General features: G+C 44.9%; 1 protein-coding gene across 1 annotated transcript in view; it reads right to left on the reverse strand.

Annotated features, from left to right (window-relative positions):
- Positions 1–1,218: 1,218 nt before the first annotated feature.
- The window catches only part of LOC131308144 (uncharacterized), a 77,096-nt gene continuing 52,697 nt past the window's right edge, over positions 1,219–25,617 (reverse strand). Inside the window, exon 3 of the mRNA XM_058334965.1 lies at positions 1,219–1,229. The gene's annotated coding sequence lies outside the window, so the exon portion shown is untranslated. The remainder of the gene's footprint in view (positions 1,230–25,617) is intronic.

A 25,617-nucleotide genomic window follows, 5' to 3' on the forward strand; every position in this document is an offset into this window, starting at 1 on the left:
CGCACGAAGATTTTGCGGAGTTTGTGACGGAGGAGGAGCTTGGCCGATTGCTCCGAGAGAACTCGGGGGTAGTGGTGGCAGTGATAGTGGCTCGAGAGGATAGGCAAGGCAAGCAGAGAGAACCCAGGAGAAGGAGCGCCTAAGAGCTGAGGCCGCGGAAGCTAGAGCTGAGGAGGAGGCCTTCGCGAGGGCGACCGAAGCAGCCCAGGGGGCTCAGGGGGAGGAGATATGGTCATACGAGCGCGCAGTGACGCTGGCCAAGTCTTTACGGCAGGCACCTCGTGCCAAATTTGTGGCAGAGATGTACACCCCACCAGAGCCGCACTTGTTTGTACCGTCCGAGGTTGAGAGCTACACGCCTCGGCGGGATAGCTATGACGCAGAGCTCATACTGAGGGATCCTGAGAGACACCTATCCGTGGCCTGGGCACAGGTATACTTTTGGACTTGCCTCGATATTCATGTTGTATCATTGTAACTGCACGCAGCTTGATTGGCATAGTATAGCTTGCAATGCATGTAAGTTTAAACCTTGAACTGTGACTCAACTTAGTAAACATAATTCAATAGTATGCCTCGACCTTGGATATTGATTCGACTGATAAAACACTTGATATAGCTGAATTGGAACGTAGAACACCAATAACTTCGACGAAAATTGCTAAGGCCAAGCTTGGACCAACTGTAGGCTACCTCGACTAATGACATAGCCTTTTGAACTTGGATTCGACTAGGTAGAATGCCACGATGCAATAGACGTTGGACTAGCGTGCCCAATGGCCTGAACCAACTGGCCGATGAACGGAATGCCCTTGAAATCGACTGAAAAGTGTACCTTGATGGGATTGCTCGGGAATGATGCCTTGATTGAGATTGACTAGTAGAATGCCTTGTAGTTTGGAACTTGACTGAGAAATGCCTTTGATTTGATTCGACTGATGGCAAAACTGGATATGATGATTATGTAAACGAGTACCTTATAGATTTGATCGACCCTTACAATGCCTGTTTCGACCGTAGTATTGCTTTGAAATTCTAGATTCGACTGTCTCTTGAATTTGAATTGCATTTATTGATAAACCTCTTCTCATGTTGTTTGTTGTTGTATGCAGAGAGGAGCAGCCAGTACTCGGAGACATGGCAGTCCAGCGAGTTTGCTTGAGCTGTACAGAGGGTTGCCTGAGTGAGTTAGAGCCCTGGTGGATGCTGCAGGGTTCCGGCCGTTCATCCTCACATTGACTGCAGTGAAGAGTGATCACGCCTTACTTACTGCATTAACCGAGAGGTGGTAGGATTCATCGAATACCTTCCCCTTTTCGATCAGGGAGATGAAAGTGACTCCGTCAGACTTTGTAGCTCTCATTGGCTTGAGGGTAGGAGGAGAGCCTATCCCGTTCGACTCAGAGATTCATAGAGATACCGAGGTACTGGAGTGGTTCTTGGAGCAGGCACTGGCAGGTGAAGCAGAGACCATCCATTATGACCAGTTCAAGAGGTACTTGCAAGGGAGGGTACTGGACTCATAGTAGGAGGTGGAGCAGATGGCGAAGGCCTATTTGTTGTACTTGTTTGGGGCTATGTTGTACCCGAACAAGCGGGCTATAGTGCACTTGTCCTACTTGCCGGCTCTTCGCGACCTACACACAGCTTGACGATACGATTGGGGAGGTGCAGCTCCGGGGACATGTTATGGTTTCATGGGCGAATTCTCGCGAGGGAAGAAGGCAACCGCTGGCTACTAGAGAGTGTGGGAGGTAAGAAATAAAACTTGTAGTTCAATTGCTATTTCATCCTGCACTTGTCTTCGATTTGCATATGAACCGTATTCTGATGCTTTGATTGTTTAAACACTTGCAGCTGTGGGCCTACGAAGTGCTGAAGATGTACCCGCCGGAGAATAAGTGCCCAGACTTGAGAATGCTTCCACGTGCCATGATCTGGGGGCCTTTGCACAGAGGAAAGAAGAAGTCAAGAGGGAGCCTTCTAGCTTTTAGGTCGTACCTCGACGAGCTGTCGAGTGTTCAGGTAAACAACACTCCAATCAATCATTTTGCCTTTGAATTGCTTTAATGCTGTCGCTGATGTCTATTTGATTTTGAACCTTTGATTGTTTCGCAAGTGGAGTGGGACCTATGGAGAAATGCAGAGCCTGAGCCTGAGTACTTAGCGAGGAGCAGGGTGGTGACCGCGAGCCAAGTGTTGCTGGAGTCGGCCTTTGGGTGGCAGTGATACTTAGGTGACCGAGTGACACGACAGTCACTTGGCTTTCTTGAGTACCAGGTTCCTGGGCCACTTCCGCCTCACGCTTCTCACACAGATAGATACACGCTAGCAGAGCTGCGACGCTTCACTGTTCCGGCTGGCCTTGCTACTTTCTTGAGGCCTGAGCGTGACTATGCTGTTTACCGAAGGCAGCACTTGGTGAGGCCACTTGGTGTATTAGAGCACATAGCCGTGCAGGGCGAGGCGCTAGAGGCTGGCGAGGAGAGGAGAGGCGAGGTCAGAGGGGCAGGACAGCTCGTTCAAGGGAGAGAAGTGACTACGCTACAGTGACCGGGCTATCTCGGCGTTCTTGGACCTTGGCAGTGCGGGATGCGTAGGGGGAGGCTGCCACAGTTCAGTTTGAGCCCGCTAGGACAGAGCCAGCGGCTATCACAGGACCGGTACAATTTGTTATCTGTTATGCTTGTTACCCTTACACCATACTTGAGCTGCTTTTGAAACTGACTTGATCTTAATCCTAAAATGAAACACAGGCGCCAATGGAATGGGTGCAAGAGGCCGTTCGCTTAATGCTGGCCATGGAGAAGGAATTCCACAAGATAGCGGGCGGCGCTTCTCTGCAGTTGCACTACCCACCGGCTCCTGCTGTACAGCCCTAGGTATATCCCAAAAATTTGCTCTGTTTTGCTTTCGATACTTAGATAGGCCTGCCCTTGATATTTCCTGCTTTCAGCATTTCAATATATACAATATGTACAATGTATGCTGAATGTTTAATGACTATGACCATGCAGGGACAGGCTAGGGCGGCCCTTAGGAGAAAGAGCGTGCGGCCTCCCCCACAGAAGAAGATGACTAGTTCCTCTGCCACTCCTACTGCTACTCAGAGGCAGACCAGCTCTACACGGCCAAGGACTAGAGGAATTGTGATCGCCTCAGGGAGCGACGAGCCACAGTTCCGCAGAGAGCTGAGGAAGAGGCCCGCAGAGAAAAAGCCAGCTGAGGGGCCATCACAGAAGAAGAGAAGAGAAGAGGAGGAAGAGGAAGAAGAAGAGGAGGAGGTGCGCTCGCCTTTCAGCAGCGGCTCCGACGACTCTGCCGACGATCCTGGGTATAAGAGAGACCCGAGGGAGAGAGAGGATGATGACGATGACGAGGACCTTTTTTACAACTGAGGGCTATCACCGAGCTTCAGTTACTTTGCTATCTTTTTGCACGATTACCTGATACTTTACTTTTCGAGATGGGGCCTGCGTGCCTTTTGACTTTTTGGGCGGATGTGCCTAGTACATATTATTGTTGTTTTGCCTGGGCCGCTGTGCCGCTTTATTACATTCCCACCTTTTGCTTTATAGATATTGACTTGTTAGTATATAATAACTGCATTTTCTGTTTACTGATCTCCTTTTGATGAGCATTTGGTAAAGGACAAGAATAAACCTTCCATATATGTCTAACATGCATTGATAAATGATCTGAATCGACAAATAGACATTCGTATATGTACACGACTGACCTAGCTCGAAAGGAAAGGGATAGGAGAGCCCCAGGATACGATACGTGCCCTAAGACACACGAAAAATAATGAAATTTTGAGCATTAATGAGCCAAAATTTGAAATTCTCCTAAACAAGGGCAACTGACACTTCTATAAGACCCTATAGATGTACAATGACTTGTACGAATCGACAAAACCGGCAAAGATGTTCTGAGGGGAGATATACACCGAAAAATGCTAAAAATGTCACAAAAATGGACATAAGACAAAGGATGACTCAATATAGTCCCGGACCAAAACCGACACCCCCGTACAGTCACATTAGGCTCATATGACGCGCACGGTATGACAAAACTTTGTAAAAGTCCCTGGAACAGATTTTGACCTCCCGAAACCTTGATTTGAACTTGAAACGAGCCATCAGACGTCCGAAATCTTCGTTAAGCACGACGTTTGGTATTCGGTGCTTTGACATAGTCCCATATACCATTCATGACTTGTGTGAACCATCAAACTTGCAAAACAGGCCCCGGGATCGAAAACGGGCACTCGACGACAGTAGCTGCTGCAGCACCTGTTTTTGGTACTTTGACTGGCGTGCGCCAGTATTGTGATGGCTTGCGCCAAAATTGAGGGACACTTATACGCTAGTAGATAACTCGTGTGCGCCGGTCAGGTCTAATGCAGATCCATTTGTCTGACCAACTGTCCTTTTTCTGGGAGCTCCTTGCCTTCATTTTCACATGTTTTGAATATGGTTTCTGGGCTTTCAGGAGGCAGAGTCCTTGCTTGTAAGGATGTTTAGACTTTTAGTGGTTGGCTTTGAATGTGGCACAGGAAACAAGATGATTCATTGGCCCATAAAGAGGAGATGCACGTATTGCTTCATCCACACACCATCTCCCTTTTAATATTCTGCATTTCACTGTATTTCCAAATGGAAAACCCACTCCCAACCTTGCTCAGGCCTTGGCTAGCACAATTTTTGAGCATTGATTGGTTAAACTTCCTATACCACGGCCTTGCCTCGTTCTAGTATCTTCGTCACGTGCCGCTCCGACCAGCACTTTTAAGAGCTGCTCTCCGATTTTAGGACCCTGACGTCCACGTCTTCCGCTTTGGCGACGACGAGATATGTCCGACCGTCGAGGAATTTCAGGCGTATCTCCGGACATTCGCGTCCCCAACACTCGTTGTTCCTCCCTATCAGGTTAGCATGCCAGGCCTATTGGCGTCCTCACTCAATATTTCCAGGGGTTTGGCCAGTACTTTGCTTGAAGGTGGCCAAATCAACACCATGCGCTTAATTGAGCGATACAATTCGGATGGCAATTTGGACGATGATGTTATGTAGGCTCGGCGCCGGTTTGCCTTGGTGATTTCTGTTAGCTGCTTACTTGCTCATCCCTGCTGACGGGCAGGCCAGTCCGTTGTTGGTGAGCGTTGCTGCTCAAATAGGGGCGCGGAGGAACGTGGTGCCCTTTGTCTTAGCGGAGACGCTCCTAGGTTTGGACTTGGTGTACACTGGTCAAACGAACACCTTTAGTGGGAGTCCGCTACTGCTTCAGGTACACTCACTCAGCTCACCTTTTTTTGGCTTTTCGCACTTTCTCATTTTACCTCGACACTCGGCTTAGGTTGCTCCCTAGTTCTCGCTTGTTTTTTCGCTCAGGCTATATCTAGTTTCTTACTTGTCGTTTCGCTCAAGTAGTTGTTGCTATCCGACAAGCTTGGGTTGTTGCACCCACCGGTAGAAGGTTGGAATCTTTTTCCAAAAAGGATTCACCAAAGGGAGCTGCGGTACCCTGACATGGATATAGAAGGCTGGTGTCATGACCTCGATTTTTAACATAAATTAACATTACTATTTGAAATACAAAGTCCTCACAATCGTACGTACATTTCCCCCAAAATACAATACAGTTCCCAATTATCCACAAACTAGCCTACAATTACAACTTTTCAAAATAGGAGTTTTCATGACAAGTGATCTGTTTTACAAGGAATATAAAGTACTCTCCAAAATAGCTTTACTTGATAATGCCAGCATGCACTTCAAGCACTCCATGACCATGACCTGCAATGAACCTGAAATGGTAGGTTGAGCAAACACGTGCCCAGTAGAGAATCCTCAGCTCAAACTATATGTAATTTGATGAATCATGCACCATGAACGAGTGAATATTGACAGATATGCCCATAGTACGAATGACTACCAACCAATCGCAAGCTATAGTCCAAGGATCTTAGACTACACATAAATGTCACTAACCGTTTGCGTCTTTAATGAAATACACTAACAAATTCACATTGTTCCACATTTGTCCATAGTCAATTCAAAAACATCTTATTATTCTTCGTATGGTACTACAATCTTTCTCGTGTCCACATTGATCTTCATCAAAACCCTTTTGTTGTAAAACCTTTCCTTTTAAGCAGATATTTCCCCTCAATAATCACTAGGGTCACCTTGGGTTTAGTTCCCTCGAGTGAAGGGTCACCCTGAGTCTATTCCCTCAATGATAATAATCAGTGGGGTCACCTCGGGTCTAGTTCCCTCGAGCGTAGGGTCACCCCGAGTCTTTTCCCTCAATAATAATAATCAGTTGGGTCACCTCGGGTCTAGTTCCCTCAAGCGTAGGGTCACCCCGAGTCTTTTCCCTCAAAACGATCACTTGGGTCACTTTTCACACCTTTCATAATCTTTATCATTTCATGATCAATTTCATAATCCCTCCGACGGTTATACCACAGAATTTTAATTAACCATTATGTGACTCCACAAATGTACACATTTATGCCTCCTCATTTGTTTACATATCCGCATCTTACATGACGTACTAAGCCCATACATAAAATCCTACAATACTCTGGCCATTAGTTATTCATTTTCATTCCGCTTCCCATTTCACAAACATCCATTCATTCAATCGAATCCAAAGGCCATTTAATCAATCACAAGGTATTTCAAGACCAACAATCTACCATTTCGCATATAATCAAATACACACGTCCTCACCGTACCTCTAAGTACACCCCTGTATCTTCACATACCACATATGGACCCTCAACTAGACTCTGCGATGCCCGGTCATCTAGTTTCTATACTTGGAGTCCGTAAAAGCATATACTAAAGGGGATCTAAGAATTCTACGAGTCGAGAGAAAACAGGTTGCAATACTACTTGTCGGATCCCAAGACATGTTCAAGTGTATCGTTCATAGTTCAATGTGCAATAATGTCCATTGGATACCACTCTAAGTGAGAAACGAGTAATACTCTCCAAAACATTTGAAAGAAGGCGTAAACAAACCCATTAGAGTATATGAGAAGCTTCAAAAAGTGATTTAGGAAAACATAGGAAAAGCAGCTGAAAGACACTGTGCCTACCGGTAGGTGAATGAGTCCTACCGGTAGAAGAGAAGAATTCTGCACCTGACCTACTGGTAGGTGAACAAGTCCTACCGGTAGAAACTGCAAACAGAAGAGCCAACACTTTGAACGAAACAACTTTGTACTTGACCTATCGGTAGGTAAACGTCCTACCGGTAGGTGGATGAATACGTTTGAGCAGCTTTTGAGCTGCTATAGTACGTTTGAGCTGGTTGTAGGAAAATTTCTAACTTGTCCTACCGGTAGCTAAAAAGTTTCTGCCGGTAGGGAAAGTACGTTTTCTGGCGATTTTGACAGAATTTTTCAGATTTCAATCCGATCTTAATAACAATCAATACAAGCTCAAAGATGATACAAGAACACTCAAATAACATATAAAGAGGGGTAGAATTCCCTACCTCAAGTCGGAAAGCAAAAACCAAGCGATTTGAACAAGCCCTAGCTTCCGGAACCTCAAAATCAATTGAATACTCCTCTCCGAGCTAGACCCAACTGAATACACGCTCAAGATCACGTACGGAGGGTGGAATGGAGGTCAATCTTCATGAGTTTTGAGATTGGAGGTTGATTTGAGTTGATTTTGAGTGGGAGTGGAGGAGAGCCGAGAGAGGGATATGTGAGAGTTAGAGAGAGAGCCGAGAGATAGAAATGAGAAAGAGGAAAGCATTCGTTTGGGAATTTTATTGGAAAACCAAGGAGAAATTATCTCCTACTTTTCATACCACACTCTCTCACGTGCACCTTTCGCACATTTACCCTTATATCCTTTCATGAACACACCGCGCCGTAAATCCACACCGTCTATCTCGACAAATCATACGTTTATAAGAGAAAAATACGGCCTCAAAAATACGGGTCTCTACAGCTGGTATGAATTCTTGCAGCAAATGCAGCCTGACGAAATCATCTGGAGGTGTTCCTGGTAGGACCTCGCGGACATGGCTATTCATTCCGATGGATTTGATAGGATGGTGATTGCAGGACTGACAAGTTTCACTTTCTATATCCCCGGCCGCATTCTTTGTCAGCTAGGCATTTCTCAGGAGAACAACTGTATCAGTATTGGAAACTTCTGTGTCCCTAATTTCAACGCTCAAACACTCAACGGTTATCAGAGGCGTTGGGGCCTCAGAGTCCTTCAGGCAGAAATGCCAAATTTTACTACTAGGCTGAGGAATTGCTATAGACAGTGGCTGAGAATAGATGTAAGCTCAAGAGAAAATATTGACTGACTCCGAACCACTTTGCTATACTTAGAATAAGCTGTGAGCCATTAGGCTTCTCAAGCATTTCGTTCTGTTTTTCATGCTTTAACTATTTTAAGGCATTTATGCTCGGCTTATGTATCAGAAGTAGTAATTTGCAATAAAATCGAAAGACGAAGGGTTTCCCCTTTTCTGATTTCCTTCAATACAGCTTCGACTTGTGCTCGACCTCCTCGACTTGTGATGTGGACCCAAAAATGTCAACCCTGGATCAAGTTGAAAGAGTGTGACCGAATCTCAAAGTGAGATTGCCTACGTATCCCTTTTCAAGGAATCAGGTCAAACCGTAGTTCAGGCAAAGGTTCACTCGTGTATTTTACCTCTCTTTTTACGCTCTAACTTCTGCCTAGAACCGCCTTTTCAGGTCTTCGGTTTAGCGAGCTTTCTACTTTTGCCCATTTATTTTTTGCCTAAACCGCCTCCTTAGGTTTTTAGTCTAGTAGGCTGCTCTAACTTTTGCTTAGAATCTGCCCACCCTTGTAGTTTTCGATCTAACGAGCGTCTCTCAAGGATAGTAACGCTTGAGTTGATCCAGGTTGACCAGGGTGTTGAATTCATTGCCGTCAAGATCGATGAGCTTAGTAGCACCTTGATAATGTAAGGCCCAGATTGCTTCGGTCTGAACTTCCCGCGAGGGTCAAACACTGGGGCGCGGATTTCCTTTGTAACCATGTCCCCTTCGACTAAACCCCTGGACTTCACCTTTTTATTGAACGCACGAGCAATTCGACGTTGATACCCCTGAACATGATACAAAGCTCGGAGCCTTCTCTCATCAAACAACATCAGTTCGACAAACCTTCCGCTTAACCATTCAGATTCCTCAAGACCACTTTCAGCCACGATTTTCAAAGGTGGAACCTCAAGCTCGATAGGAAGCACTACCTCCATCCCATAGACCAAGGAAAAGGGAGTTGCACCAGTTGAAGTGCGGATCGACGTTCGGTACCCCCAAAGGGCTAGAGGCAGCTGTTCGTGTCAGTCCCTCGCAGACTCAACGATTTTCTTGATGATCATCTCGACATTCTTATTTGTGGCCTCGACTGCTCCATTTGTTTGTGGACAATAGGTCATTGAATGATGGATTTCGATGCCAAATTTCTCAAAGAGCTCTAGAACCCTTCCTTTGAAATGACTTCCATTATCCGATACAAATACCTGAGGAACACCGTATCGATAGATGATGTTCTTTCGAATTAATTGAGCAACTTGAACCGTTGTCAGGGTTTTGTAGGATTCAGCCTCGACCCACTTGGTAAAATAGTCTATCGCCACCAGTATGAACTTATGGCCATTTGAAGCAGACGGTCTGATCATGCTGATAACATCAATGCCCCAAACAGAGAAAGGCCATGGTGAGGTCATGTCATACAATTCAGACGGAGGAACATGCTGCAGATTTGCATGGATTTGACATTTGTAACAGCGCTGCACGTAATCGATGCACTACGATTCCATTGTAGACCAGTAATAACACTGTCTGAGGATTTTCCTAGCGAGAATGACACCGCTCATGTGAGGACCGCAGGCTCCTTCGTGAATTTCTTCCATTATCCTTGTTGCTTTGGCATCGTTGACGCAGAGCTTGTGCATCCCACAGTGAGACCTTCGATACTGTTTCCCTCCATAGATAATGTACTGAGAAGCCAACCTTTGCAAAGCAATCCGATCTTTCTTCGTGGCCTCGGTAGGAAATTCCCCACGTTCAAGAAAGTTCCAAATGTCATGGTACCAGGGTAGGCCATCATCAACATCATCAATGGCGTTGACGTACTCATAAGCAGGCAAATCCCTCTGCTCAATCATAATCAGCCGCAGCTTAACGCCTATTGGAAGTTCAATCATTGAAGCTAAAGTTGCCAAAGCATCGGCGAACTGATTCTTCAAGCGTGGAACATGGGTGAAAGTCACCTTATTGAAGCGAGGAATCAGTTCTTCCAAATCTTGGTGATAAGGCTTTAACTTTTCCTCATGAACCTTCCAATCTCCATTGGCTTAAGAGACCACCAGGTTCGAATCTCCGATTACTTCGAGGTTCTTGACCCCTAGAGCAATAGCAGCTTCCATTCCGATAATGCAGGCCTCATACTCAGCTTGATTATTGGTAACATTGAAGTTTAACTTGAAGGCAAGTGGAATATGAGTGCCGGCGGGTGTGATCGGCAACATTCCAATCCCGATCCCTTTTTGATTAGCAGCCCCATTAAAATAGAGCATCCAAACTTTCTCAACTACAGTCAGCACATCCTCATCGGGAAAAGTGAAGTCCACGTCTTTCGGGTCGTCGATCGGGTGATCAGCCAAGAACTCTGCCACAACACAGCCCTTCAAAGACTTCCTCGTGACATATTGGAGATCGAACTGAGCGAGTAGAAGCAACCAACGTGCTAGCTTATGGGTGAGCACGGGTTTCTCGAACAGATACTTGATAGGATCCATCCGAGAAATCAATCTCACCGAATAGGCTAGCATGTAGCGTCTAAGCTTTTTGGTAGCCAAACCAGCGCCCAACATGTCTTTTCCAGAGGGGTATAGCGCTCCTTAAACCCCACCATCTTCTTGCTCAGATAGTAAATAGCTTTCTCGACCCCATTATCCCCCTCTTGTGCCAGCAGACATCCCATGGTTGTTGGAGCGACCGACAGGTAAAGAATCAACGGTTGACCCAGTATAGACGGCATTAGTACAGGTGGATTCTGCAAGTATCTTTGAATAGATTCGAAAGCGGCCTGACACTTATCTGTCCACTAGAACGGGACACCCTTTTTGAGTAAACGGAAAAGCGGCTCACAAGTCAAGGTTAGCTTGGCGATGAACCTGCTGATAAACTGTACCTTCCCAAGAAAGCTTCGCACGCCTTTCTCGGACTTCGGGGGTTCCATCTCGAGAATCGCCTTGATTTTGGAAGGATCTACTTCGATACCTCTCGTAGTGCTTAGAAACCCTAACATTCTGCTTGTTGTGACCCCGAATGTGCACTTTTGCGGGTTTAAACGTACGTTGTACTTACGAAGCCTTTCAAGAAACTGCTAAGTGAAGGAAGATAATCATTTTCCTCTTTTGCCTTCACAATCATGTCGTCGACGTAGATCTCAATGGTCTTATGGATAAAGTCATGAAACAAGGTCGTTTGAGCCCTTTGAAAAGTGCAGCCGGCGTTCTTCAATCCAAATGGCATCTTCACATAGCAATAAGTGCTCCATTCAGTAACGAACGTTGTTTTCTCTTGGTCCTTGGGTGCCATAAAGATCTGGTTGTATCCTGAGAATCCGTAGACAAAAGAGAGTAAAGCATGCCCCGCCGTGTTGTCCACGAGCATGTCGATGTGTGGCAAGGGAAAACTGTCTTTGCGGCTTGCTTTGTTCAAGTCCCTGAAGTCGACGCAAACTCGGATTCTTCCATCCTTTTTAGGAATGGGCACGATGTTGGCGACCCATTTGGGATACTCTGCGACCCTCAAGAATCCTGCATCAATCTACTTGGTAACTTCCTCTTTGATTTTCTAAACCTAGTCCGGCCTCATTCTACGGAGCTTCTGTTTGACAGGAATAGCCCCGGGCTCTAATGGAATTCGATGCTGTACTATTTCAGGATCAATGTCGGGCATATCCTTTTGAGACCATACGAAGACCTCGAGGAATTCTTTGAGCAGCTCGATTGTTCTAGCGTGATTCTCTTGGGACAGATTTGAACCAATTTGCATCATACGGGGGTCATCCTTGTCTTTCAAATTTACAGAAATTACTTCTTTTTTTAGAGGCTGAGCATGCCTTTCGTCTTCCTTTTCGATGAGGGAACGCAACTCAGCCGAGATGTTCCCGTTGAAGCCTGTTCCTTCATCGTTAGGGTCGACACAGTTTATATAAAAGCTAGCATAGTAATCAGAAGTAGGATCATGCATTTCATAAAGCCCAATAGGGTTGCCAAGTATAGTCGACTCGAACTCGAAGTAAAAGCTACGACGTAGAGGGCCGAGAGACACAAACTCCAACTCTGAGCTAGACCTAGACTTGACAGACTCTATGTCAGATTCAGATATATCATTGATGCATGTCAGGCGTGGAATGAAGATGCAGTTATTAATACTTCCCTTTGCTTCCACGATGAGAAAGGTAGGATCCTTGAGAACGTCTGATGAGTCGGGCCCAAGCATCAGCACTTCAGCCTCTTCGCCTTCGCCAAGCAAACCTACCTGGGAGAACAACATCTCCAAATTCCCCTGATCGAAAGTCTTTAGCCAATCAAACTCTTCCTTGATCTGAGCCAGCTGTTTCTCGAACTCCCCATTAGCAAGCTCCTCTTTGGCTATCTCTTCTTCGTTGTTAGACCAGGTATCTGCAGCAAAGATCTTAAAACCTGGTAGCCAAGTGCAAGTTTTCGGATCCCAAAACGGCTCTATCTGTCCTGAGTAAGCGAAGCCTCCTCCTTCCCGAACAAAGTAGCTATCAGGATTACCATAAAGGGTTCGAGGTTTTTCCGTATCTTTCCTCTTTTTGGCGCCTTTGGCCGGTGGAATGTAACCTAAACCAAAGCGGCCTTCGGTGAAAGGAAAGACAGGGAACTCAGCGATCACTTGCTGGTTGATCCCGAGTCCTAAGCCAGGCATGAATGACATTTTTCTCATCATTTCGAGAGCAGTTGAACTTATAGCAAAATCACCATCCATGGCAATGGCGAGGACTGAGCCCGACGTGTCAAAAGAGAAGCCCCCAAAGTCTGAGTCTTCCTCCCCATGCATGATTCCCAAAACAGGCGTTCCATCATCCGCGAGCGGGCGGATCCCAGAGTCCCCGCAAATTGTCAAAGTTTCGGTAGGGAGCCTTAACATAACTTTTTGGTGCAGAGTCGAAGGTACCGCCATGATGTCGGCCCTAGGAAGCCACAACCTGCCCAGCAGCAGATTAAAGATAGTAGGGATATCAACCACATGGAATTCTACGTCCATTTCAAAGCCCTCAGCATCGAGTTTGAGAATCAAAGTCCCTTCCACCACACGGTGAGTGCTGTCATATGCTTTGACTGCTAGATTAGAAGGTGTCAAATCATTCTTCGTAAGTCCCAGGTGGTAGGCAACCCTCATTGGGCAAACATTAATGGCAGAACCATTATCAATTAGCACAGTCGGCACCCAATGTCCTCGGCACTTGACGGTGACGTGCAGCGGGCGATTATGGGCGGTTCCTTCGACAGGTAGGTCCTTTTCGGTAAACGTGACGAAGTGTTTAGAGAAAAGCGGTAGTACAAGAGCGATCATGGCTTCGGGGGTAATATCGATTGGTACCGTGAGGTGGGCCAGTGCTGAGGACAGCTTTTCGCAATGCTTCTTTGATGACGCTATCAACCCCCAGATAGACACGACAGCAGGGATCCGTTCGAGCTGTTTCAGAATAGCGTCTTCTTCGGGAACCCCACCTAGAACAACTGGATCATTCCTCTGAGCAGCAGAAGCGTTGAACTTCTGAGCAAGTGGGTTAAACGAGCTTCCGGCCTACAGATTAGACAGCTGGAATACTCGGCCATTCCTTGTGACGTTGGCGACATCCCACCAGGAAGACGAGTCAACAAAATCCCATAAATCGACCGGTATATCCTTTAACTTGCGCTTTCCCTTGTCAACTGAACAATGTTGTCCACATCCCAAATATCGGCAGGCGGTGGAGTTTTGATGGTCTCATTTACATCCCAAAGATCATCAAGAGGTGCATCCAAAACCATGATCGAGCAATCATCTCCGGGAGCAGAAACGATAGGGCGAGGTTGTTCCACAGAGACGATGTCGAGGGTAGGGTCGAACTCATGGATACGACGATCGATTGTGCTTGCGATTGAATTTACGAGAGGTAGCATGGCACCGAGTGGGCGATGGACATCGGGTATAACCTCCCCTGCTTGATAGTAGCTCTAGTACTTTTCGTTGATATCACTCTGATCTAAATCAGCCTTAAGACCCTGGTCCATTTGCCATGCATCCGGCTGCGGATCTCATACGTATTCTTCAATTTCTAACTCGGCTTGGTCTAGTTCAGGTTGGTAGAAAAGCATGAATAAGGAGAGACCATCCAAAGGGTTAGCCTGTGCTGCATTCCATTCGCCTTCCCATTGGTTTAACCACATCTGATTGACCTAAGGGTGCACAGGGAATCCCATGTTGTATTGCTCAATCCAATCGGTACAAAGCTCCTCCCATTCCTTAGCTTTGTCCTCCATGACCCATCCGGCTGCCATCATGTTTATGCTTGACTCAGAGGGAAAGGGTACGACTGGTCTAGGGTTATTTGCTGCGGTAATATGGTCAGTGTGGTTGAATATGGTGGAGCTGAAGCTTATCTGGTTCACTTGTGGGTTAGAGTCATGTTTAGGTAAGGAATTGGTAATGACATTAGGTGGAGTTGGAAGGGTACCATTGTCCACCAAATCTTGTATCGCATGAGGAATGCGATAGCAAGAGTCAGTGTAATGGCCGGGCATTTGGTGGTAAGCACAGAAAGCATTAGGGTTATGGTTGGGGGGCGGATTTTGAGGAAGTGGAGTCGGGGCTAGAGGCCTGAGATGTCTGGTTTTGACTAACTTCTCCAATACCGAGGAAAACGGTGCCTCAAAATTGGCAAAGTTATGGGGTTGGTTGCGGTTTCGAGGTTTTTGAGGGGTTTGAACTTGGTTGACATCGGCGATGTGATTGGAGCTTTAGGTAGAGGCGTTGTTATTGGCAGAAGCTGCGTTGGCGTAATTGTTACCGCCAAACAGAGCAGTGCTGTTTGCAGTGTATGCACGGGGTTTTGACTTTGAAACTGAGGTAGAGGAGGAGGTGTCACTTCTGGGCAGAACACCTGTTTGGAGAGCTTCCTCGATGGCTAGGCCAGAGTCGAAGAATGTCTCGAAGTTAGCCCCCTGAACCAATACGAGATTTTTAGCGAAGTCCGGCTGCAGGTTGTGGAAGATGATGCAGATTTGGTCCTTTTCGCTTGGGCGATCAGTCATGAGAGCTGCCTTGACCCTGCACCTCTTGATAAAGTTTGCGAAAGACTCCTTTACATTCATCTTAGTTGATTCCAATTCCCGGGTGGTCATCTTGAGCTGAGCATTGTAACTGTACTAAGCATTGAAGGCAGTGCCAATATCTTCCCATGTTCTTCTTTTGGCAATGTCGCTCGACAAGAACCATTGGAAAGCAGGACCGGCGAGGATTTGCGAAAACAGTTAAGCCATTGCGTCTTCCTCGACCCCGTGTAATTTCATTGCACCATGATAAGCCAGAAGGTGAGTTTTTGGATCTCCGGTCCCATCGAATTTCGGAAAGTCAGGCATCTTGAATCTTTCGGGCAACCTTGCATTCGGGAATGGGCAAAGGTGATCCATGTCTAGCCCTCTTGCTCCTTTCTTTTCAGACTTAGAGACTGCCTCTTCCAGTTTTGCCATTTTGGCGATCAAATAAGCCATTTCTGGATTTGGAGCAGGGTTTTTGACCAGAGGAACTTCTTCGGCCATGATTTCCCGCTCGCGCCTTTCACCGCCTCCCCCTCCTGCTGCAAGAGGAAGTCACTCTTCGATTAGGGTGCATCTGCCATGATTAGAGCTTCTGTTTTAACAAGCTTCGGTGACACATGTGGAGACAGAGTAGATGGAGGGGACTCGTGCGGAGTAGTCGGTGGTGAATCCTCCCTTGACAAAGTGCAGGCCAGAGCTTCCGTTGTGACTAACTGAGAAGCGAAACCCAAATCAAATCTTCAAACGGACCCGGCGGACGATCCCAAATAGGTTTGGCTCTTGATTTCGGACCCTTGCTTTGACAGTGGCATGGCTAGACAGCAAAGTATAAGAGCTCAGTGATAGCCTGCAGCAATTTATTTCAAAAGAATTTGACAGAATGGAAAATGCACATGTCAACGTCGTCGGTGTCCTCCTAAACTCTATAACTAAAGAGCGTCCATCTCATGACATTCGGATGTTGCCGAGAATCCTCAGATATTCTTTTCGACAATGCATCCTTATTTGAATCGACTCGTGCTAAGAGATATCAAAATAGACCAAGCCTTTGACTGTTCCGCTCTTGAAGTTTCAATGTTTGGAATCGGAACCACTTGGTATAGATGACGTGAAACTTTTAACCAACGCGGCGTAAGCAGCACTGTGCTAAAGCCTTAGTGGTGTAAGTGATTAGCACTTTTAACCTGGATGGTGTAAGTATCACGACATTGTCTCTGTTGTCCCTAGTTTTCTCTTTGAAATTTCGATTGGGCTTTAGACAAGGACTTAGAAAGTATTGATTTCCCAAAGTCTCGTTGATCCAAGGACTTTGAAAATTGATAACATGCAACATCGGGATGCATGACTCGTCATCGGGTCAAGGCAACGTCGAACGAGCACAAGACAAACTCGACAAGAGACAACCTAAAAGCCGCCCTAGCATGCTCCTATGCAAAACGGTATGAATGTATGTGTAGACATGTAATATGGAAAGCGGTAACACATAGATAGTATACGGGGGTTAGATGCAAATAATCCTACCTTGCAGGTTCCTGTCCTAGGTTGAAAGGTTCTAGTGCTTTGTACACATGTAGAGGCCGGTTTTGGATTAGGGGGTTCCTCCGACTAGAGCCGCAATATACCTCCCATTGCAACGCGTAGAGCAAGGCAATGGTCAAACGGTAGTACGACTCATCATCGTCTAAGGTTGTTGGGCGTTTGAGGACCCCGGGCTCCAATAAATGGTGCCGATTACCCAAAACACCTCAACGGGGCTGACCAATACCGATGCATATGGAAGAATGCTGAAGAATGATTTAATGAGAGAGAAATGCAAAGTTTCGAAAATGCCTTTTAAAGTTTGGCTCACTTTTGTTAATCAATATTTGGAGAAGACTACACAGGTGAACAATGATAAAAGCCCCAGTTCGGTTTGGTCGGATACGGAGATCCTGTTACGTTACCATTCTGTTCTTCAGCAGTGCGAAGCGTGCTTTTTTTAAAGACTTTTGAAAGATTGTTCATTTATGTATTAATCGCCAAATTTTGATTAATGCAATGAGTCCCCAGCAGAGTCGCCACTGTGGGCACACACCCCAGAAAATCTTATTTTCGCATAAAATCGGGTGCGCCCTTTTTGGAAAGCGTGATGAAACGCTTCGATTCAGAGTCGCCACTCAGGTTTTGCGGTATGCACCCAAGGAACCGAACTTGAAACACTTGCTACATTGATTGATTTTGAAAAGGCATAGACTGATCCGTCGTCACCTTCGATATCTTAGGTTCGGGAGACAGGTTACGAGAGGGGAAGAGTTTTATGGCACCCCCCTCGCCAAATCCGGAGATCGGTCTCTACTCAGGCATTTTGTAAAACATTTGCATTTTTCTCTCATAGATCATTTTTTAGCCAGTTAGGGCAGGGAAACAGTTAAGAGGGATTAAAAGTGTAACAAGTTGCATTTATATGACAAAAATGTGATGGATGATTTATTAAAGCAATTGATAATAGATTGAGAACAAGCACCTGTGAGCATTTTGGATGAACTGGAGCACGCTGATCTGGAATGATATACGCAAGAACAAGCCTGTATGCACTGGCCATGCCACTGCATAGAGAGATGACCTGCGTACACCACACCAAAACTGGAGTGCACCGGTAGATCCAAAATTCACAGCTTCTGTTCTCAACCCTCTGGGCTCTAATGGACAAGTGCACACCTAGGACAAACCACGTAGATAATATAGCAGAATAAATATAGTTACAGACAGCAGATATAGCTTTATAACCAGAAAATCAACAGAACACCTCATAAACAGTGTGGGGAAGTAAACAGAGGCCAGAATTAACTGACATGCAATGGCCAGCCACTGGACCCATTGTAACTGTCGTACACCAGTCCAAAGACCCCGTACGCTAGTTACACTATTTGGTCAGTGCTTGACTTTGCATGATCTGGGCTCTGGAACACGACCAGATAGATCCCAGTGGCCTTTAAAACAAAAGATAGAAATAGCCACTACACAGTTCTAAAATACAGAAAGCAGTAAACTGGTTCTTAGCATGCATAAAGGTGATAAAAACGGAAAGAAAAGCATAAAATAGCTGATCAGTGATCCCCACGCCAGTATTACACGTACAGCCATGCTGGCGTACGGCTTGAAATAACTGGCGCGCGCCAGTGATAGCTTCACACGGCCCTTGAAACCTTACCAGCTTTAGGGCCAGGACTGGTATAGATTAACAATCTTGACCCTACCAGCTCCCCTCAGGGGTTAGAACAGAACATACGTAAAAAGTGGTATACCTTTGCTTTAAGGTTGATGGTGAGTTTGAGCTTGAACTTGAGGTTTGGTGGATGGATAGTGGATAGAATGAGGGTTGTGGTTTGTGACAATGGTGCTCTTTACTTGTTCTTTCAATGAATGAAAGGAGGGCAAAGAACTAGAGAGAGAAGAGAATAAGAGAGTTAGAGGCTTTATGGTGGTTAATGCTTGTGAACCCCTTGCATATAAATGCAAAGGGGGTATTTATAGGCCAGAAGTGGACTAAGGAGAGGGGGTGATCAGTTGGGTTAATGAGTGGTTAGGTTAAGGAGAGAAGTCCCCATGCATTAAATGCATGGGACTTGGGTTGAAATGTGGTGTAGGAAAGAGGGGGAGCCGGCTGCACGATTGTAATCATCAGGGAACTGTAGATTATGTCAGGGTGGCCACAAAAGTCTTGAGCACGTGGTTGAATAGTGACATTTGACTGGCGTACGCCAACATTGTACCTGCGTGCGCTGGTGGTAACTGAGTCAACGGTCAAAGACTGACACGTGGCAGTTTACCAGCGCATGCCAGCACAGTACTGGTGTAAGCAAGTATGATTTTGCTGAGGCCATTTGGTTCTGGTTTGAAGGGTTTCGACAAGGCTCGACAAAGGTTTGAATGAGGCTCAAGACGCTCAAAGCTCAAACACACCAATAACCTCGGAATGTTCTTGACCGCAATCATCATTGGGAAATCAAAGACCGTAAGTAAACTAATCTGGACAGTCCAGAATATGGTGTCTACAGTAATTTTTATTTTTCATAATTGTTTGTTTAGCTTTTTTTTTAGGATTAATTATTTGTCTAGACGAGAGGAATCGGAAAAGTTTAAAATTATGGACCAATGTTGAAAATATTCATGTAAGATGTCGCTTTAAACAAAAAAAGGTTGTTGTTTGATATAATTTTTCGTCTTTATTGATATTTTTTTTGGCTATAATTTTGTACTTCTTTTGTCGTGACGGATTGATTAATCCAAAAAATTATCCGGCAAATCAAACAGAAATTTAGAAAAGATGAATAAAATATACACAATGAAAAAAAAATTAAGAATGTTGAGCCCTATTCTACAATTAGGAGAACACAATTACAGTTGGTAAAGCGCATTACAAATTGAATTCTAGTAGCGAAATTTTGTTGCATTTAACATTACAAACGATTCTTTTGTAAGAGGAATCAATCTGATATACGAAATACGAATAGATTAAAAAAAAGTTTTGATTGATCCAATAATTAAGGGGAGAGAGAGAGAGAGAGAGAGAGAGAGAGAGAGAGAGGACAGTCGGCAGATGACTGTCGAAGTTTTTCCGTGGTGATTTTTTTCATTTCCTATGGTGGGTAATGTCTAGGCCTATTGAGTCATTTAGCTTGGTTCAGTTGAGACCCAATTAAGACTCATTAGTAAATAAATTAGATGGGTTTGGACCCATTCCAACCCAGCTAATAAATAAATTGGGTTGGGTCTATATATTAATGGGTGGGTTTGGGTTCAATTTGCCATCCTTAGACATAACCCATTAATGTCGTAGTATATGATCCTTGTCTATTAGGTCATGCGTTAATGCGTTATTGTCCAACATTTGCAAACTGTGTAAGATTCCAAGAAATTCGACAAACCATAAATCTCTTTTGTTGTTTATAGGGCATGTAAATATGGACTCGTATGTTGTCGCTTTTGTACGTTCCTATATTGTAGGGGGATGAAAACAATTGATGCTTTCTGATCAACTGGTTTGCAACGGCTTTCTCGTGCCTCTTCACCGGAACCCTAATTCGTCGTCGGAACCCTAATCTGCAAAATAGACGGGGGGTGAGCGCACCTCTGCCTCTCGTGGCAAAGGCCCTCCGATGCCAAAGTTAGTATCACGTATTAGCAGTTAAACCCTAATTATCAGTAGGAAAGCAAGAATGCAAAGTATTGCGTACCTTTTACCTCTAGGCTTACTCTGTTTATATAGACATTCGGATGCTTGGCGCCCAAGCATCCCTATTGCCATAGGATTCCCAACTTGTATAGGAAGCTCAGGATATCAAGGATTCTCGTTTCCTTTATCAGTTTATGGAAAAGAGTCCTTTCAGGATTCTTTTCCATTACTGACCGAACATCCCATTCTCGTTGGGTATCTTTTTTCAAACCCTGTATTCTCGGGATCTTATTCCTTAACGAAATACCACTGTTTCTGGATCCTTCTAGAATGTTCCTTTTACTCCAACATCTGATCGGATTTCTTTCTCTGTTCAGCTATCTCATAGCCGAACAGACTGTCTGGACCAATCACTTCACTTGTAACTGGTCCTTCATCAATTATTTAGACTATTGCCTTGCATGATGACTGTCCCGTCATCACTCGTATTTCGTGCTTAGTTCTTACTTCAACTGTTCGGCTGTATCATAACCGAGCAGTCTGTTTGGACCAGCTACTTCACATGTATCTTGGTCCATGTAATCGGAATGTCTCTAACTACCGAACAGTCAGTTTATAGCCATGACTTCTCATATCATTGGCCCTTAATTTGCCGAATAGATTGCATGGATCAATGACTTCCCATATTATTGGTCCATATCGCTGTTCACCGAACTGCCCGGCGATAAGTCCTGTCGTATTTACCACGTGCTCCCGAATATCACGTGTTCGGCAACTAATTGTACGTGCTCGGGAATACCTCCCTACAATTGCTCCCCAGCTTCATCTTGTTACCACTGTTCGGGGGCAATATATGAAGCTTAGAAACAAAATTTTATTTAGACCAGACTCTTCTGATCCCATGCAGTCATAAATTCAATATTTCATTGATGCCTTTTGGCGCTTCCATCATTATACCATTTCGGGATACGGGGTAATGACTCCACGTGGCACGTTTCGTATGCCTATCATTAATTTCGAACTGACGTTTCTTTGAAACGGCATCAGAACAGACTTTGCTTTCCGTTACTTTAACCTGTAACGGCGTGAGAGGAGACGTTTTATCTCCGTCACCCTCAAACTCTTGAAAGGGTTCCTTTTGGTTTTTCACCCAAAACATTCGAACTTTCTGTCTTTCTCTCTAAGCTTTCCGCCATCGCCGCCATCTGCAAATTCAATTGCATTCCAGGAAATCATCACGGTATCGTTGTAAGATTCTCGTTCTAACTCCATTTCTTCTGCTTAGGTTTTCATCTGAGATTTCATTCTCAGATTTTGGTCATTTCTAAGGTTTCAGTCACGCCCATTCTTACGTTTACGTTTCCTTCGAGTATATCCATGGCGGATGAACATGACATCTCTCCTAGACCCAGTAAGTTTAGGAAGTTCTGTGATAACCCCGCCGCAATGGCGGCATTTAGGACGGATTACAACGTTCCTGATAACGTAGGTCTCGAACTCGCCCCTCTAGGAGCAGATAGGGATAGCGGCTCATGGGACAGAATGTGTATCCCTATCGTAGCAATTGTTGAAGGTGGAGTCCGTTTTCCCCTTCATCCACTCCTTCGTCAGATCTTAAATTGGTACCGCCTCACTCCTATGCAAGTATCAACAAATGTATTTAGGCTGATAAATGGAGTAGTTGCTTTGAATAGGATTCTAGGGACCCAGCTAGGGATCTGGGATATTCAGTGGTGGTACAGTATTGTACTAAACCCTGAATATAACACCTTCTATTTCAAAGTAAGAAGGGCAAAAAAGTGTCTCGTGCTCAACCTGCCGGATTCTGCTCGGGATCATGAGATTGACTTCTTATACGTTACTGGAGCTTTCGAACCACTAGAAGAGGATGGTCAAGTGGTGGGGCTCCACTGCCCCCACATATGGGGATACCCACGTAATACTCCTCATTTTTATAAGTTTGTAATATTTTCGTTTTCTGCTTTCTCGTAGCCTTTGCATGTGTCTAATCTTGTTGTTTCAATTTTGATCTGGCAGCTGAAAACGCTAACTATCGTCCCAGACGCGTTCCGAGCAACATCCGAACAGAGGACATCAACAAGGTTCTGAAATATACAGGCGAACCAGGCACTTCTACAGCTGGTCGGGGTCGTAACGCAGAAGTACTTCTGGGATACGACCCTTCATATAGAGGGGTTATAGACAGAAGGCTCACTCACCCCAGCACCAGTACTGCTTCCACCTCCACTGCTCCCCAGCTTAGGAGCACAAGAGCTAACATTGGAGTGACAGTAGCTGGTCAACTGGGTGAAATCCCAATTTCTGAAGGAGTTCCGTTACCACGAGTGAGAGTTCGAAGATCCTCATGGAGTCAGGCTTCCTCTCAACCATTACCCGAACAGCCAGCTCCGAGCCGTGTGACTAGCCAATCCTCGTCTTCAGGTTTTTCTCCATCTCCTCCTATCTCAAGCACTATCACACGCCAGCCCCTAAATCTCAGCTCCCTCGTCACCGTCTCTTCTCGGGGACGTGGGACTGGGCGGGTGGCCTCAACTGGGGCCCCTCCCCCACGATCTCGTCGTAATAGGGGGGTCCGTACGGTCATCATCTTCCCCTCGAGAAGTGGACGCCACTACAGAGGCTGCTGACCTTCATAGAGATAAACGTCCAAGGGTAGATGACCATGATAGTACTGCTTCTCAAGCAGATACTGAAACTCATCATCCCAATTCACCAACTGCTCAAATCCTTCCTCAGACATGGACTCCTCCTCTTATTAGAGGAGACCATCATGTACATGTCGGAGATAGTGCCAGTTCATCAGAGACTGCACTAGCCTTGGCTCAAGGGTTAATGCTCCCTGTTGATTTGCAAAAAGAGTCCTTGTCTTCTCCTGATCGGCTGGTGTCTACTGGTCTCGTCAATGGAATTAAGGTAACAAAAACTTCTTCTTTGTTTTTCAAGCCCTCCCTTTGTGTTGGTTAAAAAATTATAACCTACATATGGTATTTCCGCAGTTCATTCAAAAGATGGCTACTCTGGGCAAAAAATACCAAGAAGCTGATACTGAAAGAGTCAGGCTGATGAATGACAACACCCGAATGCTTCGAACAATCACCAGGTTGGAAAGAGAAAGAGACAAAGCCAAGTCTGACTTCAATCAAGCTAAAGGCAAACTCGAAGTTGCCGAAGAAGGCCTCAATCATGCTTTGTCAGAAATTGACAGTGCCAAGAAAGCTGCCTACGAAGATGGGTACCAGAGGGGTTTTGATTCCACAACTGTTAACTACGTCGAGCCGATGCCTGCCATTCAAGATCAGATCTGGATTGCCTGCTGGGAATCGTGCCTTACAAAGGTAGGAGTTGCTGAAGATTCTCCCCTTTGGGTTGAGAATGATCTACCAAGTCGTCAAATTACAGCTCCTACTGACGATGTTGATCAACAAATCGACGACTTTGCAGACGTTGATGAAGAAATACAGATAGAATCACAAGATGATGTTGATCAATCATCTGTTCTGGAAGTGACCACTGAGATTGTTGTCCCAGAGGTACAAACTGCTGCTGCTGCTGCTATTGCTGAGGCTGATGTCCCTCCTGAGATTCAGAACCTAGACTAAAAAAGCAAGCAGGTAGTTTTTTGGTTTCAATCATTGGGTTGGTCTTGCACGACCATAGCTTCTTTACCCTGCGTGGTACCAGTACTTTCTCTAATTTGATAACACAGGTATTCGGCCCTTCGTGGCTTAACTATACTTTTGCTCGGCTTCCCTCGTTTGTTGCATTTTTGGATGCAGATCAGTTTTATCTAAGTATTTCGTACGTTTGATCAGTTTAATCATATATTTTGTGTCTGCATAAGTATTTCGTACTCGAGCAGATCCTACAAACATGATTTCATTGTACTGAATCTAAGTTTCACGTACTTAAAAACATTTGATTCCCAGTGTCTCGTACTGTTGTTTAGTACATACAAGTGTATTCATACTTGTATTCGTCCTCAAATCCTTCAAGTGTTTTCGTACAAACACTTGTAAGGTTCATGTAATCATATAGGTGTTCTTTTAAGTTTCACATACTTTAAGAACAGATATTTATAATTTTCACGTACTTAACGTGTTTAAGTTTTCTCGTACTTGAATAAATGTGGCTAACATATACTCGTTATGTTTTCAAGCCAAGCCAATAAACATTTACAAGTGTCTCGTACTTGTATTCGTTAAGTTTCACGTACTTAAAATTCCATACAAGTGTTTCATACTTGTTAAGTATCACGTACTGAAAAAAATGGTCTAAGTTTCTCGTACTTCAATAGTTTGTGGCCATCATATACAAGCCAATTGTTTTTCCAAGTGTATCGTACTTTAAATTTCATACAAGTGTTTTCATACTTGTATTTTTGTTTAAGTTTCACGTACTTTAAAGAATCATACTTGCGTTTAAGTGTCACGTACTTAAACAAGGCATACAAAGTGTGCTCACACAAGTGTTTCATACTTGTGTTTAAGTGTCACGTACTTAACTTTTTTGAAAATCACACAAGTGTTTCATACTTGTGTTTAAGTGTCACGTACTTAATGGTATACCCTACTCCCCAATACGAATGAGGGAAACCAATCTCGTAGTTCGTATTTAAAACAAATACCAACAGTTATACTAGAAAGTGATTTTATTCAGAATCTGTAAAACTCAAGAGGGTTGTATACGTACCCCTTTGTAACTAAAAATAATCAAAAACTAGAACAAGGGAATTATATTCGTAATTCCCACACAATCACGTAGTGCAAATCTAAGACAGATTTTAATACTTCTAAACAAAGAACTTTCGTAGATTATGAACATTCCAAGGCCTTGGGATTGGATCACCTTCCAAATCTGCCAATCTATAGGCTCCTATGCCTACAATCTCAGTTACTCTATACGGGCCTTCCCAGTTGGCCCCCAGCTTGCCTTCGTTGGCCACCTTAGTGTTGCCGAGCACTTTTCGTAGTACGAGGTCCCCAACACCAAACTCTCGAGGGTGAACATGCTTGTTATAGCTCTTCATTAGCTGCTCCTGGTAGGAAGCCAGATGGACCAATGCCCTTTCTCTCCTCTCC

This window comes from Rhododendron vialii, chromosome 1a (assembly GCF_030253575.1).
Source record: "Rhododendron vialii isolate Sample 1 chromosome 1a, ASM3025357v1".
Classification (NCBI taxonomy): Eukaryota; Viridiplantae; Streptophyta; class Magnoliopsida; order Ericales; family Ericaceae; genus Rhododendron; species Rhododendron vialii.